Source organism: Mesocricetus auratus, unplaced genomic scaffold (genome assembly GCF_017639785.1).
Source record: "Mesocricetus auratus isolate SY011 unplaced genomic scaffold, BCM_Maur_2.0 Super-Scaffold_100010, whole genome shotgun sequence".
NCBI classification, from domain to species: domain Eukaryota; kingdom Metazoa; phylum Chordata; class Mammalia; order Rodentia; family Cricetidae; genus Mesocricetus; species Mesocricetus auratus.
In genome coordinates this window covers 32,509,463-32,529,423 of record NW_024429194.1, presented here as the reverse complement: position 1 = coordinate 32,529,423, position 19,961 = coordinate 32,509,463, and positions in this window count along the sequence as shown.

Here is a 19,961-nt window from a genome sequence, read left to right as displayed (position 1 = left end):
GATGTGTTGCTAATGTTATTTGCACTGAAAGCTTCATTTTCAGAAGGCCAGAGTGTCAAGAACTATCATTGATCTGACACTTAGCACACTGGAGTGCTTCTCAACCAGGTAGTGAGGTGCCCTATCTGCCCACTTCCCAAAGCTTCTCCAGGGCTAGGACTGAGTCACTTTGTGGGACTTCACAAGTAGGCTGAAGTCAGCTGATGCCATTCTCCTGGTGGTATTAACTGGTGTTATGACTACACATCAAAAGACTTGTGAGCAAATGGCTGCTATAGATGCAGATATTAGTTTCGTAGGAAAACAACAACCCAAACGTCATCGACTTCTGAAGTTGTTTTTCTAGGGGGGATCTATGGGTTCTCAAAAGGAAGTGGTTTCGATTTTGTTTGAGAGTCAGTTTCCTAGGTGAAGAGTGACAGCAAAGTCAGATCCCTCTTCCAGAGACCATAGTGGGAGTTATCAGGCGACACTAGGGAAGTTCAGAGAATCACCGAAATCGTTTTCTTTTCCACTGTATCACAGAGGGTGGGAGCAGATTCAAGCCAGTGTTCGCGCCTGACAGCACACTGCACATGTTAACACATGTAAAAGGCAACATGATCACATAACAGTGCATGAAAGTCTACAGAATATCAAATAAAAGCTCGGCAGATCCATCATTCCTGGGGATTGACAGGAGAGAGCCACCTGCTGTAGCAACAGCTCCCTGCCAGTCCTCTGTGTGCATCTCTGAGAAGGAACGTGAAAATGACATGGCTTCTCTCACAAAGGCTGGCTCATTCCCCTACACAGAGTGAGGCTCATGTCGCCAGAGCACAGCTGTTAACCGATCCAGATTTTAACCAATATTGAGCCAAGGGGACTGTTGCAAGGCTAGAGAAGAAATTTTCCCTTGACCTTAAGTGGCACTTACTAACCAGAAGGAGACAAATTCTGTTGCAGCAGGAGAAAAAAAAATCCCTTCTGTTTCTTTCAGTGGCAAAGATTATTTACATAGACTAAAATGTTAGTTTCTCTCAGAAATCAAAGCCATGGGCAGACTGTTATGCAAGATCCATGTGTGTGATTAATATTGGATGCCCTCTTGTTCTGGTAGAGCCATATTCTTCCAGGAAACATATGGAACGCATTCATGCTTGCATTACATGTATCTGTGTTCACAATCAAACATATAGATGTTTGACTTTGTGTTCAGTGGATTGTCAAATTTTCTTTTACAAAAGGTTTGGAGGAGAAAATGCTCCTGAGAACAGAAGGTTGTATGGGGAAGTGAATGAGAGCATGGCTTGTGAAGCAGGGATCACAGAGGTGACTGGATAGGTCATGGGCCCTAGGGGAAACCTATCCTATTATTTGACTAAAGGAGCATAATAATGTGTCTCCCAATGTCATATTGCTATCCTCACAGATCAGGGCATTGCTCAGTCCTCATCAGAGAAGTTGCTTCTTGCAGGAGATGGTAGTTAACACAGAGACCACAACTGAACAATGTGTAGAGAATGAGAGACTCCACTCTACATGGATGCCTTTATTATACCCTCTCCTGAAGGCTCAGGGATCTATGTAGAAGAGGAAGAGGAAAGATGGCAGGAGCCAGAGGTGGTGGATGACCCCAAGGAAACTGTTTCCCAGACACAACACAGGGCTGATGCGTGCAGGGACTCATAGACTGTGAAGGCATGCATAAGACCTATACAAGCTCAAGCCATACACAGTCCCAGTATGGAGAAGGGCGGGGCAGGGTGGACATGAAGTTCCATCCTTAGTCAAGAGCCTGCTTCCAATTCACAGCTGCTGGAAGAGGGGAAATTTTTCTTAGTGAGGTGACACTGGGTACTCATGATCACGTGTAGTTGGCTAATGCACACTGGACTCCATGTCAATTTTTGTGCTTTTTTTTTTTGTCTTGTGTTGTCTCCTCTCCCCTCTTCTTCCTTCCCTCCGTCCCTCCCTCCCTTCCTTTCTGAGAGAAATAGCATAAAATTGGGTGGGCAGGGAGGGAGAAATTTGGGGTGGGGAGGGCTGATCTGGGAGAGAAGTTGGGCGAGAGGAAAAATATGAACAAAACATTGTATGAAATTCTTAAGACCAACAATGTAAAGGTGACCCAGAGTATGCCGTTTCCAGGCTGGAAAGAAAGCTAGATGGAAGCTGGGAGGGGAAGGGACCAGTTCTAGAAATGGGATCACACTGATAATCACATGATATTCTCTGGGGTTGCTTGTTTTAGTCTCAGCATCCACTAGGGATGGTTGATATGTGTGGAACAGCTATTCACCTTGTTAGTTCATGAGCTTGGAGACCTGAACTAAGAGGGAAATCTTTTGTTTCCAGCTCAAACAGACTGATTTGTTCCCCACGACAGTACAATGCCTGGATTATACAATCCAATTTTAGTGTTCCTGAGAGGCCTCCAGACTGTTCTCCAGAATGGTTGCATCCATTTACACCATGGCCAGTTCTGTGGAAAGCGCCTCCTTCTCCGTGCACTCAGCATCGCCTTTTATTTTAGTGTTTTCAGTATTAGCAAATCTATCAGGTGGGGTGACTCCTCAGTACAGTTAGTTTCTGTTCTGCTTAGATATGCTGAACAGGTTTTACATCTATCTGCCAGCCAATTCACAGCTCTCTTTTGAGAAATGTAAGCACAAACCCTTTACTCATTTTTTAAAATGTGGTTATTTTTATCATCATTGAGCAATTTGAATTCCTTATATGTTTTAGATATCAGTATCTTATCTAGTGTATAATTTGTAAATCCTTTCTCTGAGTCTATGTGTTGTCTCTTTACTTGGTCAGTTGTTTCCTGTGCCATGAAGATATTTAATTTGATGCAACTAAAATTTGTTTATTTTTTCTTTTGTTTCTTATGCTTTGGGGTTCATATCCAAGAAATCACTCTTCCTGAGAAATAGCATCAAGTCTTCCTCGGTACTTTGACAGATTTGGTTCTTCTGTTTACATTTTTATATCATTTTCAAGTTAGTTCTTATTTAGGAGTAGTATAAGTATCTGTGTTCATTCTCCTGTCTCACTAGACTATAAAGCTGGACCTAATCTCATGGCATATCACAGCTCCGATTTCATCTTCTACCATCCTCTTAATTCTTCTCTCTATGCCAGCCATCCTGGCTCTCCTGGGTTCCTAGGACATACTGTGTATCTTCTATTCTCTTAACTCTTCTCTCTGCACTGGCCCCCTGGCTCTCCTGGGTTCCTAGGACATATTGGATATCTTTATGCTTGAGGAAATTTGTACTTGCATTTTCCTCTTCCCGTGATGCTCTGCTCTAGGAAACCAACTTGGCCCACTCTTATTTCCTTGAGATCGTCTAATTTCTTATCTAAAATTTGACCCCTCCTCTGAAAACACATGGGTTTGAAACTACCCCTTACTTAGCAGCTGCGCACCACTGGGTAAAACATGAAGGTGCTGTAATTCCTTGCTTCTTAAATGAAGATAAGAATAGCACTAGCTTGGCCATGGGATTTACACATCCTTGGTCAAGGTGTGGAACACTGGTGAGTTTTTTAATGTTCAGTCTAATACTTCTTTTCCTGAGGTGGAATAATACAAGTTCAATGAATTGCGCAGCTTAAAATTTGTTAGCTGCCTATACTGTCAGATAAAGGCACTAGGGGCTCACACAGAGCTCTCTAAAATCTGCTTCCTGTTGTCTGTCTACCTTCATGTGTCATACTCTGTAAAAAATGAACACTCAGAGGTTGAAGAATTTGTTGCAGTCTCCTGAGCACACCTAGACACCCACAGTCTTTTGCCTTTGACTATACTGATGTTCCTATCTGGAACCCTCCCTACCTAGTCCTTAGGACCTAGTACAATAGTCCCCCTTTTACTCCTCTTTGTAGGTGTCCACATTGTGCCCAGGTCTGTCTTACCTTCCTCTGTGTAATTTTGGAGTTTTAAGGAAACTCCCTGCATGTGCTACAGTGATTGATTTAAATATCTGGCTCCTTTATATCATTCAACTCCCCCAAATACACGGGTATTATACTCACTCCTACCTTTGACATCTTGCACACTCTGACATTGAACTCCCTTTCGCAAATATTGGGTGGGTGGCTAGGCTACGAGTACATGACAAGCCGAGAGCATGGAGACTTGCTTTGAGACACCTTTTCTATGCCAGGGCTGAGGGTAAGGTAAAGATGAAGAAAACACGCTAACCACTGAGGGATGGGGCACACCCACATTTTAGAAATCAAGTTACTAGCAATGTAACCAGGCAGGGAAAGGGAGCAGCATAGCAAAGCAGAGATTCGGAAGAGGATTACATCCGCGGGGATGGCTGCTTGCCTTTGGCCTCTTTATGGCTCCTGATGGTGTGGCTGGCTTTTGTCCCATGGATGAGTGCAGGAAGCAATTTCCTGCTGGAGGGTGAACCAGAGGCCGGTGGGTCTCTACCCTGATTCCAAGTGATGTGTGGCAGAAGCCTGAAGGGGAAAGGCAGCTTCTAACAGCTGTCATTTAAGGGGCCCTGGGGTACTCTGGCTTAGGAATGGAATTGCAAATGATTTTTAATTCAAATGAAATAATGGAGGGGCATTCCCTTGCACAGCAGCACCTCCTGAACCAGCATCAATGACTGTGGACATCTAGTCACACCAAGCTTATCAGCAAAATAGAGGCTGGTCGGTCAGTGCTGAGAGGAAATCTGAGAGGGCCTGCAGGGGTTTGTGAAATGACACAACTTGGGTCCTTTCTCAGCAGATCATTGACCTTCTATCTTGCTATGAGAAGCACTGGTCTGGAAAGAAATCAGCTTAATTGATAGCTTCATTTTCATTTAATCCATAGGAATGAAGTGGAATGATAATTATAGGAGAGATGAATTCCATGGTGCTAATATACTGTTCAGTTAGTGTTTTTAACCCGTGCACATGCTCATGGCCATAGAACATAGGTTCACACCCTAACCAGATGTGTCCACATTTGCTGTTGTTTTGATGTCTGGCTTAGCATATTGCAAGAGGACAGTGTGCAGAATTATGCTGTTATGGCTGGATCTTTAAGAGAAAAACTAGTCAAGGAATGAGAAATTCACTTGCTTGCTGAGATGCATTGTGGGTAATCCGAATGAAAGGTCAAGATCTCCTGTGACTTTATGTTGCAGGTTTCTGTGGAACTCAGGATCCTTTATGATTTCCGACTGTGGCCCATTGCACTGGTTGCTTCTGAGTGTCAACTTGAAACAAGCTAGAGACATCAGAGGAAGGAGCCTCAGCTGAGGGAATGCCTCCTTGAGATCCAGCTGTAAGGCATTTTCTCATTTAGTGATCAGTGGGGGCGGACAGAGTCCACGATGGGTGGGTGCCTTCCCCGGACTGCAGGTTGTGGGTTCTGTAAGACAGTGGATTGTGCAAGCCGTGTGAAAACAAGCCAGTAAGCAGTTGCTCTCCATGGCCTTTGCATCAGCTCCTGCCTCCAGAATCCTGCCCCGTTTGAGTTCCTGTCCGTACTTCCTACAGCAATGCTGAAGGGTAAGCCAAATCAACACTTTCCTTCCCAAGTTACCTTTTGGTTATGGTGTTTAGTCACAGCATTAGAAATTCTAACTAAGACACCCTAAAATAGGTGTATGGGAATGGTTTCATTGTATTCTTGAAGTCAAAGAAACTAGAAGCCGGGGTCAGTAAAATGCATAGGGTTTTGAAGTGAGCATCTTTGTTCATATATAATATCCCTGATGCATGCTAAACAAATAATTCAGAATACTTCTGTTCCTCAGTTTCTCTTTGTAAGATGTGGATAGGTCATCAGATTAAAAGGGAACCTGTGCTGGGCGGTGGTGGCGCACGCCTTTAATCCCAGCACTCGGGAGGCAGAGGCAGGTGGATCTCTGTGAGTTCAAGGCCAGGCTGGACCGACAGCCTCCAAAACAATACAGAGAAACCCTGTCTCGTAAAAACCAAAGGAAAAAAAAAGTGAACCTGTAAAGTGTTGAATTTAGTACTTGATGATGAGTTAATTTGAACGAAGAACATTGGGCTTAATTTCCATAGAATAGAAAGTATGCAGTGTGTGTGCATGTGTGTGTGTGTGTGTGTGTTTGTGTAAGAGAGGGAGAGAGAGAGAGAATGAGAGAGAGAGACAGAGAGAGAGAGACAGAGAGAGAGAGAGAGAACCATATCCCTTTTATATGCACCTGCAAAGACTCAAATGTGTCAAATCCTAGAAGGAAAATCTTTGTCGGGCTGCATCATGACAGAACATCTTGATGGAGAAGGAGTAAGCTGGAAATTGACAGGGAATCTCCTTCTGTATGCTATGAATATGTTTCTCTTATTGGTTGGTGAGTAAATGCTGATTGACCAGTAGCCAGGCAGGAAGCATAGGTGGGGCTACCAGACTAGGGATGCTGGAAAGAGGAACACAGAGAGTGAGTCTCAGGAGAGACACCATGTAACCACTGAAGGAGTAACATGTCAGAGCATTACCATAAGCCATTGCCTTGTGGAAATAACATAGTTTAATAGAAATGGGTTAATAATTAAGAGAGAGTTAGCCAATAAGAAACCTTAGTCATCCCTCAAACAGGTTTTTTTGGGACTAAGGGGCTGCATGACTGGGCAGAACAGAAACTCACTATTCTTTTCTCTGAGAACAAAGTACAGGGCAATCTCCTGGCCATTGGGAAGAGAACTGAAAGAGTACTGGAGTTTTCCTACACTAGAGGCTTAGCAGCTTTGAGAAGATATGCCTGGTCTTTTCTGAGGGCTGGTAATAGGAATTCCCTTATTTATACTGAACTTCACAGTTTCTGAACACCCATGAATACTTTCTTTCCCAGGTAGCTTTCAGCTCCCCATTGCTTGGAGAGGAAGGGCATTTTTATCCTCCATTGAAAGGATGTAGCCATGAATGTGTAGGAGGCAGGGAGACCCTAAGGGAGTCCAGCTATACTGTGGAAATCTTAGACCCTGATTACTTTTGGGGCTGCCCATGATAGACCCATGCAATGAGCCTACAGAAAATGTCATTTTCTAAGGGACAGAGAATTGTCTAACCAGCAGCCTATGGGCCACCCATAGCCAAGGGCAGTTATGAAGGTGTTTTAAGTAACTGTAAAGTTACTTAAAATATGAGAGTCTTATTTCAGGGCATTTTTGTTATCGTTGTTTGGTTTGGGTCTTTTGGTGACTTGAGGTGTTTCTCCAGGTGTTTTGATATCAAGAAGTTGGACATCCCTGGAAGAATGACATCCCTGGTAGAATTTCAACCCTTGACTTCTGAAATAAAACAATTTAATAAGCCAATTTAAGCTCAATATCTCTTGATCTCTTTGGATCTGTGATTAACCGGATTTTCTGATATTGCTTCAATATTATGAGCAGTAAGAGGAGGAGTGGGAATAGGGACATCTAGACAGTCCCCCTCATTCACTTTTGAGCAGCTGTAGTGAGGAGAAGCAGGATGAACAGGCTAGGGAGTGACCTAGCAGTAGAGGAGCTGCTGTCAAGAGTTCAAACATTAGCAGGAGCTTGGAAAGGCCTCCCTACTCACTCTTCATCCCCATGAAAAAGAACTGAGGCTATCAATAGGCTCACAGGATATTATTATTTATTGGAGTGACCTTTGTTGCTAAGTAACAGCATGATGTTCAGACTATATTAAAAATTATAATTGGCATGAGCTTAAAATAATGTGTGCGGGCATCGTAGACATTAAGCCTCATGGCGGGGATGTAAATTAGTCAGAAAGGTTCATGGGGGGGTCAGTGCGATTGTCAGATAATGCTGAACCAAGTCAAATTAATTTCTAATAATTTGTGGATGGTAGGCAGCTGAGAACCAGTAAGCTCTGGAAACTGGAGGAGCTGCAAAGCTTGGGTGTCAGGCTGGAAATATGGAAGCTCACCCATGCCAAAAAACATTAAAAGTGGGAGCTGGAATTCAAAGAGTGACATTTCCTAGGTTCAGATGTCATCTCATTACAAGTCCTATTTTCTTGACTTTGTTGGGCAGAAAATTAAGTAATGACAAGAGGGCTAGAAAGAACCTGTGCCCCCAGGCTGCCTGACCAGATGCTGTCCCTGAATTTTAACCAGGGCTAGAATACATTCCAGTGCCAGCAACAGGTTAAGTCTTGAACTGATCATTAAGAAAGACTAATTCCTTCTCAGCAGGCTGAAAATCTAAGTAAGCTAGGTAGGCAGGACACCAGGTAAATTAAGATACATCTTATCCTTTTGCCCCACTGTGAAATGGAATCTTAACAAAGTACAGTAGCCTTTGCAAGGAGACAAGGAAACTCTGGCAGTGGAGTCAGATGGAGAGGGCTGACCCCAGGGAGCCTGAAAGTGATTCTCTTTGAAGTACCTTGCTGCCTGGGTCAGTCTTTTTTTCCATTGCTGTTATAGAATACCAGCTGAAAAATTACTTTGAAGGAGGAAAAGATTGTTCTGGCCTATGGAACCATTGCTTTGGCACTGAGGAGAGACAGAAATATCAGGTGGTGGGAGCATGTGGTGACACTTTATAGTGACCAGAAGAGGGGGCAGGGCCCAGACAAGATGTCCTTCATGGGGCATCTTGCTCATCATGATCTACTTCCTCCATTGTAGCCTTAATTCCTAAAGTTCCCACACCTTCCAAAACATTACTACCAACCGGGAACCTAGATTTTAACCCATGAGTCTGTGTGTATGTGTGTGTCTGTGTGTGGGGGGTCATTTCATATTCAAAACCACAGCACTGCATTCTATAGAATATAGAGTCAGTAAGAGCAGGAACCATACTGGCTAGTTAGCTATCATGTACTCCTGAAATGAAGAGAGAAATTGACTTTGGAGACTGGGCCTCTTTGTAAGGTTTTCATCTTGTTTTGTGCTAGTCTGTCCATATCAACTGTAAGCATTTCTATTGGATTTTATTCTCTAGTTATAATGAATAAAATAAAGAATTTGAATAGAGGCTTGTTTAGATCCAACACTGGACCTCCACTACTGCTACCTAGGCATGGGCCGTGGGATTGAAGAGTTCAGGAAGAGCAACCTTTCGTTCCTGCACAGAAACTGAATACTCAACAATTCCCATGTCCTTTTTGTGGGCATATAATCAGAATACACATTCCATCATTGTGGCAGACTGTGGCAACTCAGACATAAAAGGTATTGGTGCAGTAGAAGATACCTGTGCTATAGGATTTTGAGCAAAGACACACGCCTTTAACTCAGCACCCTGAAGGCAGAGGCAGAGGCAGAGGCAGAGGCAGGTGTAATCTCTGAGGTTGAGGCCAGCTTGGTCTACAGAAATAGTTCCAGGACAGCTACAGGTACACAGAAAAACCCTGTCTTGAAAAACCAAACCAACAACAACAATGCTCAATGGGAGACATTATCATTAAGCATAAGTAAGTACTGATGAGTCCCTATTCTGTATCTTTTGCAAATAAGCATAACCTAGCTCTCTATCTTTTTAATTAACTCCAAGAAACAAATCTTCATCCATGTCCTGTCAGCTATCTATTTAGCTGATTGATCTTGGGCAAGCTACGTAAGTTTCCTAGGACTTGATGTCTTCCTGTTTAAGACAGAGGTCACACTAGATCCTTAATTTCTAGCACCATATAAAACTGAGTGTTGTGGATCCTGGGAATAATCTTAGAATTTGAGAGATCAAACAGGAAGATCTGAAGTTCAAAGTCATCCTGAGCTACATATAAAGTTCGAGGCTAGCATGATCTACATAACAAAGCAACTACCCTCAGACCAAAACAAAACAAAACAAAACAACACAACAAACCTCACAAGAGTTTTCTGTATAGCACTGAAATCAGTGAACTTGGAATTCTGAATGTGTGATAGGGATACCAGCACTGTTCTTTTGTGGTCCTGGGATGTCAAGAGCTTGGAAAATGTCTGCTCCTGGAGTACAGTTCTTCGGAGCTCTGATGGTCAGCCAGAGTTTGCTCTGTAGATCAGTGATCATGAGTGTATAGCAACTGCCCTTAAGAAAATAGCCCAGACATTTAAGACATCTGTTTAAGTATGTTTGCCTGCCATTTTTTCTCTGGTTCTTTCTCCTTTCTGCAACTCTTTGCTCCAAGATGCTCAGGTATGTGGCTCACCTCAGTTTCTCTTTATTCCCTTGCTGTTTGAGTTTGTTTGTTCTAGATTAGGTCTTGAGTGTCCTCCAAAGACCCACAATGTTAAAGCTTATTCCTCAAGATGGCACTGTTGCGAGACAGCAAATCTATAAGAAAAGGGCTGTGGTGGAAGCTTCTAGATCATTGGGAACATGTCATCAAAGGGGACCGTAGAGTCCTGGATCCTGTGTCTGCCTCTTCTGTCTTTTGCCTTCAGGTCATGGTGAGGTCAGTTGTGAGCTCCCTCCAGGAGGTGATGCCTGTCCACAGGCCCAAACCAACAGGCCAACTAATGGACAACAGGCCAACTAATGCCAAAACTGAACAAAACACACCATTGGGTTTTATAAATTGGTTTTCTCGGGTATTTGATGCAGTAACATAAAGCTGGATAACACAAGGAACCAGGTAACTGGCATACCTGTTTCCCCAGGTCACTGAGTGCCTTGAATGAAAGTCACAGAACTCAAGGGTTGCCTTTATTATATTTTATTCTCCCCACATTCTGGCATCCACTTAGACTTAAAAATACAGCAGTCATATTGCTAATCCTGGAGTACCAATGTGTGTTTTGTGTCCTTTCTAAATCTGTCCCTCACTTTTAGAAATAGTGTCTTATACATAATAATCTATACACAGTGTAGATTATTGGAAGAGTGCTTGTCTATCATTTACAAGATCCAGTTTCAAATCCGTAGTACCAAAAAACCAGCGCTACCACCAGCACCACCTCTTAACTTAAAATTATTTTATTTGAAGTTTGCTAAATTTCTGCTCAGATCCTCATCATGATCACTTGTAAATGCAGCCGTGTGTTTAGTTATCTTCACATGTATGGCCATCTCTTCTAAAGAATTTCTTTAAGCCTGTTGAAAGCATGGGGTCCTTAGTAGCCTCACCTTTATGGTGACATTAGTAATACCCAACTACCTGGTGTGCTGGGAGGATAAGGATGATATATTAACATTCTTTGTAACCCATAAATTCTTTATACTCATAGTGCACAGGTTATTGTCATTATCTACTTGACCTGAGGGAACCCCCAAGGACTTTCATTTCATGCCGGGATGAGACTTTATGTCAACCTCTGTAATGTCTGGGGTAGCTGTGGCTAACAGGTTCCCTATGACTGCAGCCTTTGCATTGTTGGCCTCCCTATAGGACACAAGGCAATCTTCAGAGGCTCTGTTTTGTCCACATACCTGCAAACAGTATTCATTCACAATATTTAACTAGGATATGTGAGTTAGGGAGTCTCTTGGATGACAAATGCCAACAAAAGTCTTGGCTGACCCAAGTAAATTAATTTTTTAAACTAAAATGAACATGTCTTTTGAGCTCTCTAGTTGCTTGCTTTAGTCTGTTGCATTAGAAAGGATATGTTTTTTGGGGGAGTGGAGGAGGGGGAGAATCCATTCAAGTACATAAGGTAAAAAATGCATTATTGGCTTTTTGTCTAAAATTTTGGCAGAGCATAGACATATTTCAGCATTTATTGCCCTTTGAGTGATTTCCAGCTTTGTTCCAGGAAAAATACAATTAATCTTATGGAAGCCACAGTATGAGTCTGCAGGAGGCGGCCTGCTTCAGATGTCACATGGGGTCTCTAACTCCTTTGGCCCATCTTTTTGGCTGAAGGTGAGTGTAATGTATACCACAAGAAGCCTCTTGCCTCCATTTATGAAACTGTCTGCGAAGCCCAAGACATGCATGATGTGGGAGTAGGGGCATTGTACATCCAGCTGTGCTCCATCAGCCCCAGGAACACATCTGGCAAAGTAGGTGTGAGAGGCCAGCCTGAGTGGGTGGGTGGGAAGCAGGACTTGCGTTTGTCTTGGATATGATGCTGTGGTAGGGTATGGGGGAGGACTGCCATCCTCACATTCTGAGATGATGCCATTGGTTCTTTTCTTTTTTCACTATATTAATTTTCACAATACAGTGCAGGAGCCTTTACCAGGTCCGGGCTGGCTGAGAGAACCAGGAGCAACTGGGTCTATTTCTTTTCTTTCCAAGTACATTGCAGAGTTGGAGAGACAGCTCAGTCATTAAAGGGGAAGACTCACACTTCTAAACATCCAAAGTTCAATTTCCCAGAGCATCACAGGGCAGGGTTTCAGGCTGACTCTGTATTTGGCTCCATCTGGTTTGATTTTGCTGTCCTAAGTTTTGCCTGTGTTGATCCTATGCATTAGGGATTGGAAGTTTTCTTGCCTTTGCTCTGCAAAGAGCCAATCTTCAATCCACGTTAAAGTAGTGGCTAGTATCTCCGGGTCAGGATTCCGTGTGTTAGGAAGGTGGTTAGATCTCATGTTCTCACACCTCATGTTGTACGGTCATCTCAGCGTAGCTCCAACTGTACTCTGTCCTCCAACCAAGATGGAATAGGTTGTGGTTATTTTTGTCCCCAGTAAAAATGCTAATTCATCCTTGCTAATTTTATCCTCTAAGACGGTCGTGTCCCCCGTCTTCACGGCTGATGCCGCAGTCATGTTATATGGCTGGCTCAATGATCCTGTTTCCACATTTGTTCCTGTCCTCAAGCTGACAGGTTTGGTCGGCTACTTTCTCTTCACTGCATTCCACCCTCTAATGCTTCCTATTGCTCAGGTGATAAAGTCTGAAGTATTGAATGAACCACTCACAAGGCATTGATTTGCTTCTTTGGCAATACTTCGTGTCACCGACTCTTGCCTCATTCTCTGGGATGCTGCTGTGGGCCTTGGTATACTAGCACATCAGTGTAGACTCTTTCCTCTCCCTGATTTATTTTGGCAGCTTTGCCCAATAGTCCCTGTCATCTTTGTCTCTTTGGTCATTTCTTCCCCAGCAGATTCCCCTGGCAAGGGCTCTACAGCTGAGTTCCCTTCTAGATTCCTTTCTCAGGGACAGGGAAGCTGTTATCACTGGTGTCTGTCCCAACAGTTTGTGAGTGTTACTAGTCCAGTATGTAACTGGAGTCTAGCACAGGGCCTGGCCTGTGACAAACACATAAGAGGTTAATATTTAAAAAAAAAAAAGAGAAAGAAACAGGAAATGAGGGAGAGAGGAAAGGCTCTCCCTTCAATAATCAGTAGCTAATTATTCAGGATTAAAAACACAGTCTCCACACACACACCTTTGAAATTGCTGTGATAGTGTGCCCCATCTCCAAGATGCCCTCAGGTTGCAATCATGGATGTGGGCAGATGTGGGGGGAAGTGCCTGACTCTATTTCCATTAGCAGCTTTCTTTTTATCCCTGCTGTGGGGGAGGGAGGGGATGCTGGTGTTTGTAACATTCTCTAATCTGTGTGTTCTGATCTACAAGCCTGGGTCTGGGTAAGGCAGAGTGGAATTTGACTATGTAATAATTAGTTTGGTAAGCAGACACTGTTGAAGGTGATCACATAAATAACTGGGTTTTCTTTTTACTCTTGTGGCAGAGGACCCTCAGAATCATTTGGCCCAGGATTTCCCTGACCCCATTTATTAGACTTTGCTGAAATAGATTCCCAGTTCCACCATACAAATTCCTGGTCAATAGGTGTATGGAGATTCTGACTTGTTCAGCTTATAGCAGTGTGAGCAGCTTGTTTTTATCAAGTAGGCATTGAAGATTCAGATAGATTTAGTAACCACTGACCTAGAGTCCAAACTCGGATTTCACTTACTTCTTCTTTGCAATAGCTTTGAATGCTGTGTAAACATGGGACTGTCCATGTTATTTGTTTTCCTATTTAAAAAGGTTACAATTTTGTAGTTGCATGTCACATTTACTTGTCTTTCGTTTTTTATTTCAGACAGAGTCTAAACTTTATAACCCAGACAGGTCCAAATTCATCACGATCACCTCAAACTAGTCTGCTTTCTCAGTTTGCCTCATGCTGGGATTCCAGACATGTACCTGGCTGTCGTGCCACATTTAACTTCTGGGTGAGGGGTGTGTGTGTTGTGTGTGTGTGTGTAAGCGCACATGTATGTGCATGCAAAAGTTTGTGCCATAGCACAGATATGTAGGTCAGAAGATGTCTTGAAGTCAATTCTTTCTTTTTACCATATGGGTCCTGAGGTTCAAACTCAGCTTGTCAGGCTTGGCGGCTGGCCATTGCCTTTACCTGCCAAGGCATCTCAAAGGACCACATTTAGTTTTTTCAAATGGCTCACGTATCTTTTATCTCATTTCTACTCATGAAAAACCCTTTAAGTCACTGGAGCTTCCACTAGCCATGCTATTTTGGTAGATAGGGATGACAGGGGCCTAATGGGAAAGGCGGCCTCAAAGGACTCACTCAGGGCCCCACAGAATGTTGGTGGCATCACTTGTCCCACAGTCTGGGTGTTTCTTGTATTCCCCCCTCTGGGTGATACATACATGTAATTCTAGAATGCCACACACCTTATTCACATCTTATAATATTTAATTTCTGCACTAAACATTTGCAATTAGCCTTAAAAAGAAATGATTGATGGTCTCTTCTCATTTTTAAAAAGGCCGCTTTACAGATACATAAAGGTAAGAAGCTGTTAGGAGAGGTTTTATGGCAGGTGTTTCTTGGCAGCAATCGCTTTTCTTTTATGGCAGTCTGGAAATTTTCCTGGGTAATAACTTTCTTTTCTTTTAACGGGCATAAAATAAAGAGGTTCTAGATAGTTGGATCATTATCAAATGATTTTCCAAAGACAACCATAAATTGTCAATACCATTCAGGCAAAACTAAGACGTGCTCAACATCTGGAAATCCAATGGATAAATAAAAGCTTCGACTTTTCCCTTTCTTGCTGGTCATGATAGCTGGCTCCCTGAAATGTAATTCCTTAAGAGCCACTCAACCTGGGGAGCTGAAAAGAAGAAATTTTGAGAAACATATTCATGCAGCTTGTCCAAATAGTAAGATTTCTCTTGTGGATATTTATATTTGGTTTCATTTGCCATGGGTTAAGCTGAAGAGGCAGAAAGTTTCCATTTTGAAAATAATCATAAGGGAAAATCTGATGGGACTGAAAACAAAACAGAGTACTCCTGTTCATAAGTTAACCTGTATGTTGCACTTTTGCTATGTGAGTATCTGCTAGGCTAAGCATTGTACTTAGCACTCCCTACAGCACCAGAGAGGCCAACATGGGCAGGAGAATGGCCTCGGCTAGCCGCTGACACTGTCCCATATGTAAGAAAGTCATCATCAAAATCATAATTTTATTTTCAGGTGGCGGGGACTTAAAGGCCAGTGTGAACTGTACAGTGAGTTCCAGAACATCCTGGACTACATGGTGAGAATGTGTTAAAAGGTAAAAGCCAAAAAGGAAAAAGAAATTATTATTACTGCTTTATTGTGTCTTTTTTTTCTAGGCATTGTTACATAAAAATCATTTACTCACTCAATGTTTTATAAGTGTATTGAAAGTCTTTATTTTTAATTATATGTGTGCATGTGCATCTGTGGGGAGATATGTGCACATGAGTGCAGGTGCCCATTGGGACTAGAAGGGAGCATCAGAGCTCCCACAGATGTAATTACAGGTGGTTGTGTGTTGCCTGACAAGGATGTTGAGAAACGGACTCAGTACTCTGCAAGAACAGCAAGGAGTCTTAACCACTGAGCCATTTCTCCAGGCCCAGACTCAGTCAACTCTTGAAATGGACACATGATTATTAATTTCCTCTTCTCAAGTGGAAGTAAAGTAACTGATTCAAGGTTACACAGGAAGCAATGGTGTTGGGATGTGAACCCATCACCCAGGTTCCAGATTCTTGCTACATGAGTTAATGAGCTAGTGAACCAAAACAGCAACTTGAGATGAACCTCGATTGCCCAAACTGACCTCTCTGAAAAGGAAGCATTGAAGCTGGGACAGAGAGTGGATCCATGGATGGGATTGGTAGAATTTGCCAGAATGTTGGTGGTGGAGGTCAGGGAGGCAGCAGAATATCTGGAGCCAGAAGGAACGTGAATGGCTGACATGTGTAGATTTTATAGATGAGAAGATGAGGGTGTGAGTGCAGGAAGCTGGACTAGATAACCAGATTTCTGGCTTTGGAAATGGTTGAAAGTGGCATCCTATGGTGAAAAAAATTCTTTTGTGGTGCTGGTGATGAAACCTAAAGCATTTTGTATGATAGGCAAGTGGTCTATCACTGAGCCTGAGATATTAATTTTTTTTGTTCGTGTGTGTGTGTGTGTGTGTGTGTGTGTGTGTGTGTGTGTGTGTGTGTAGGACAAAGGTATTCCTCAATCACTTTCTTTTTACCTTGTTTCTTGAGACAGGGTCTTCCAATGAACCTGAGGCTATACTGACTGGCCAATGAAGTCTAGGGATTCACCTGTTTGTGCCTAACCAGTACCAAGGTTGCAGATCTGTGTCTTTTATGAGGGATCTGAACTCATGTCCTCATAGTTGTAAAGCAAATACTTCAGTAACAGAACCGTCTCGACATCCCCAGATTTCTTGTCCTTTTACCATCGCTTACTCAGGGTGAACTACAGCAAGACTATTTTCACATTGTGGCTACACAGAAAAGATTAGGTTACATGGAGGCAGCAGCTTGCCGCTAGTAGTGTCCTTGGGACTCTTGGATACTCCAGGCTCCATCCAAATGGCTGTACCCCTGTGTCCATCCCAATACTTATCACTCGAGTAAAGACCTGAATCCTAAAACCCAAGGATGTGCTGTGATTGGCTCCCATCTTGGAACCGTCCATCCATGTTTAGTTCCCAGACTTTGTTATTCTCTTCCTACCTGGTTGTCTCATGTACTTTTCAGTGTACAGGAACACATGGACCCTTCTGAACCCATATGCGGGAGTGCCCTCTAACTACCTTTTGAAGTGTTTCAAGTAGTTCGTGATTTACAAGCCAGCCACATAGCCATTCCTTGGCCATCATCCTTTTTCTGTTGGACAAGATTACATTCTCATTAAGTTTCCAGGCACTGATAGGCTATTTGCTCTCCTAAGACACTAAGAGGATTTACCTTGTGAAAGAAGGGTTAGTTAAGTAAGAGGACACAGTGACATTGTCAGGCAAATGAGGTGGCCTCCCTCCAGCAGGAACAGGGGGACACCTGGGGTGTCATTTTGCCACACATTATCTTTCATTTCAGCTCTGATGAGTGATACAGTAGTAAGTCCAGACTGTGAAGATACTTTAGGATTGTGACTTATGCTCTTTTGTCTGGGAGTCTTTGAGTTCTAGCTATAATTAGGTTCTTACAAATGCTGAATTGTTGCACAGAGAGTGTTTAGTGGGACATAGGGGAAAGATGGTGATGTAAAACAGATCTGACAGCTTGCCTCTGTTTGCATGTGTGTGAGTGCCTGGCTTAAGGTGTAGTACATTTGAAAAAAATCAGTTCCAGAATGGGTAGAGTATCAGCGGTTACCCTTTGTGTGGAAGGGAGAGAACTGAAAGGACCTAAGAGCCAGCCAGGGAAGACAGAGCTAAGGGCTCTAATAGGTAGTCTACCAGCGATGGACAGGTAGAAGTCGCTTACCTGACAGAGTTCTCTCTGATCAGTTGCATACCCAGTCGAGAGAGGCTTGCTTTTCCATCCCAGCATGTACTCAGCCAACAGTTTTCCTGTGGGAAGTTTAACCTTAAGTGCAGGGTGAGATAGTAGTTAGTACTTAATCTGTTCAGTCCTGGTATAATGGCAAGTTGCCTCCCATACCTGCTGTCATGCCTTCCCCACCCTTTGTGGACTGACTCCTGTAACACTATCATCCAGAGTAAACTTTTCCTGTGTTAAGTCAATTTGTCCAGGTATTTTGTCACAATAATAAAATAACACATACAGTAATATAATAACCCCCAGAGAAAGGGCTTTGTTCCCTCCCTCACTCTCTTCCTTCCTCTTTATCTTCATTTTCTCCTTCTATTTCTGTCCCTTATTCTTTCACTCCCTTCCTCCTTCCCACTCCATGTGGGACTCTCCAGAATTGATCCTTTCTGTTGAGCTGTGTGAGTTTTCTAGTGGGCATTGAACCCTCACATTTCCTGAAGTTGTAAGGTACCGCTAATGTTTGCTGTGGTGTTCAAGTGGACATTGTACCATGAACAGAGAATTATCTTCTTCAACATTTAGGGCGAGCTCTTATTTGTTAAGTCTCTGAGCACTTCTTGAACAGCTACCAGCTATTTCTGTATAGTAACCCATCCTGAAGCAGGGGCCCAATTCAAAAGATGTCATGTAATTCCTACATAATTATTATTGCTCTTAGACTATATAATACCACATACACATTGATTAGTTTTTCATCATTGGAATCAACATGAACAACCTGAGAGGGTTTTGTGCCTGGTTTCCAAGGTGTCAGTCAGTAATCATGGCAGGGCCAGTGGAGCAGAGCAGAGCCGTTCACATCACAGTAGACCAGGAAACAGGGAAAGCAAAACACTGACCCTCGGCTCATTTTCTCCAGTTAACCCCCATGTTAGCTACTTTTATGTTGCTGTGATAAAACATCATGGCCAGAAGCATCTTACAGAAGAAAGTGTTTATTTGGGTTTAGGGTTCCAGAGGAATAAGAATCCCATGGCAAGGAGCAAGGAACAGGTATGGTTGTAGGAGTAGGAAGCTGATAGCTCACATCTCTAACCACAAACACATAAACGCATTTGGATGTGAGGTAAGACTAGATACACTAGATACACTCCAAATCCTTCCCATTGAAACACTTCCTCCAGCAAGGCTACACCTCCTCATAACCCCACCCCCCAGTAGTACCACCTATGAGGGACATTGCCATTCAAACTGCTAACCCTTCTCCCCTTTATGTCATTCAAGTCCTCAGTTCAAAATGATGCAGCTCACTTTCAGACCATGTGTGAAATGCTCCCAAACACATACACACACACACACACACACACACACACACACACACTGTTTTTATATCATCATTTTATCTCAGAAGCTTGGGGACGGCTTAGCTGGTACAGATAGCTGAGGGGCTTTGTTGACTTGGTTATTCTAAGATGGCCAGGTTTCTTCTCCTTTATAGATCTCTCACAATCCTCATTTTCCAGACAAAACCTTTACATGTAGGTATCAGAGAGAGCTGCTAAGAACTAAGATGTCTAAAGACCCTGTCTTGGAAATCACATACTGTCACATCCCCGCTACTCCACTGGCCACAGTGGGTACCAGAGATAAATATCAATCGAGAGTGCAAGGGTGGGTGAAGAATTGAAGCCAGTGATGCAACCCACCATGCTAGGGTATAGTAAGTTCTATTGTTTTCTTCTTGGTTGTAGGATGAGGAACAGAAATACAGAATGCAGTGATCCGGGCCAAAGAGAGGTGACCCGCAAGGTCAATGCTAGCTTGTTTTGTGTGCTTATGTGTGCACATATGTGAAATGCAAGGGAGACACAGGCGCTTTAAAATCCATCCAAATTCATCTTGCCTTTGTTTTCCTGGATCAGCTCCATCCCCCATTCCCCTACAGATTGTGTGCATACCCATGCTTTAATTTATGCTTTAATTCTTACCTTAGCTTATTTACTCAATTAAAAAAGAGATTCAAGCGTAGAAAACTCCATCACTCATCATCCGGTAAGATTTACTCTAGAAAGGGGTGCATATGATTTTGCAGGCTCATTAACTATTCGTTTTTTTAATTGCATATTCTGGATGCTGTTGGTTTATGTAAATGCATCTCTCGTGTTCAAAGTGACCTTGTTTATCACCTCCGAGTCAAAAAGAAAACTACTGCTTATTAAAGAATGAGGCGACAGGTCACCTCTTGGGGTTTTCTGAAAGGGCTGTCACCAGATAAACTAGAAAAGTTTGATTTAATACCAACTGCTCCTTTTGGGTCATGGAAAGAACATTTATTTTAATAACTGTTTGCAGGCACAGGCCCTTACCCTCA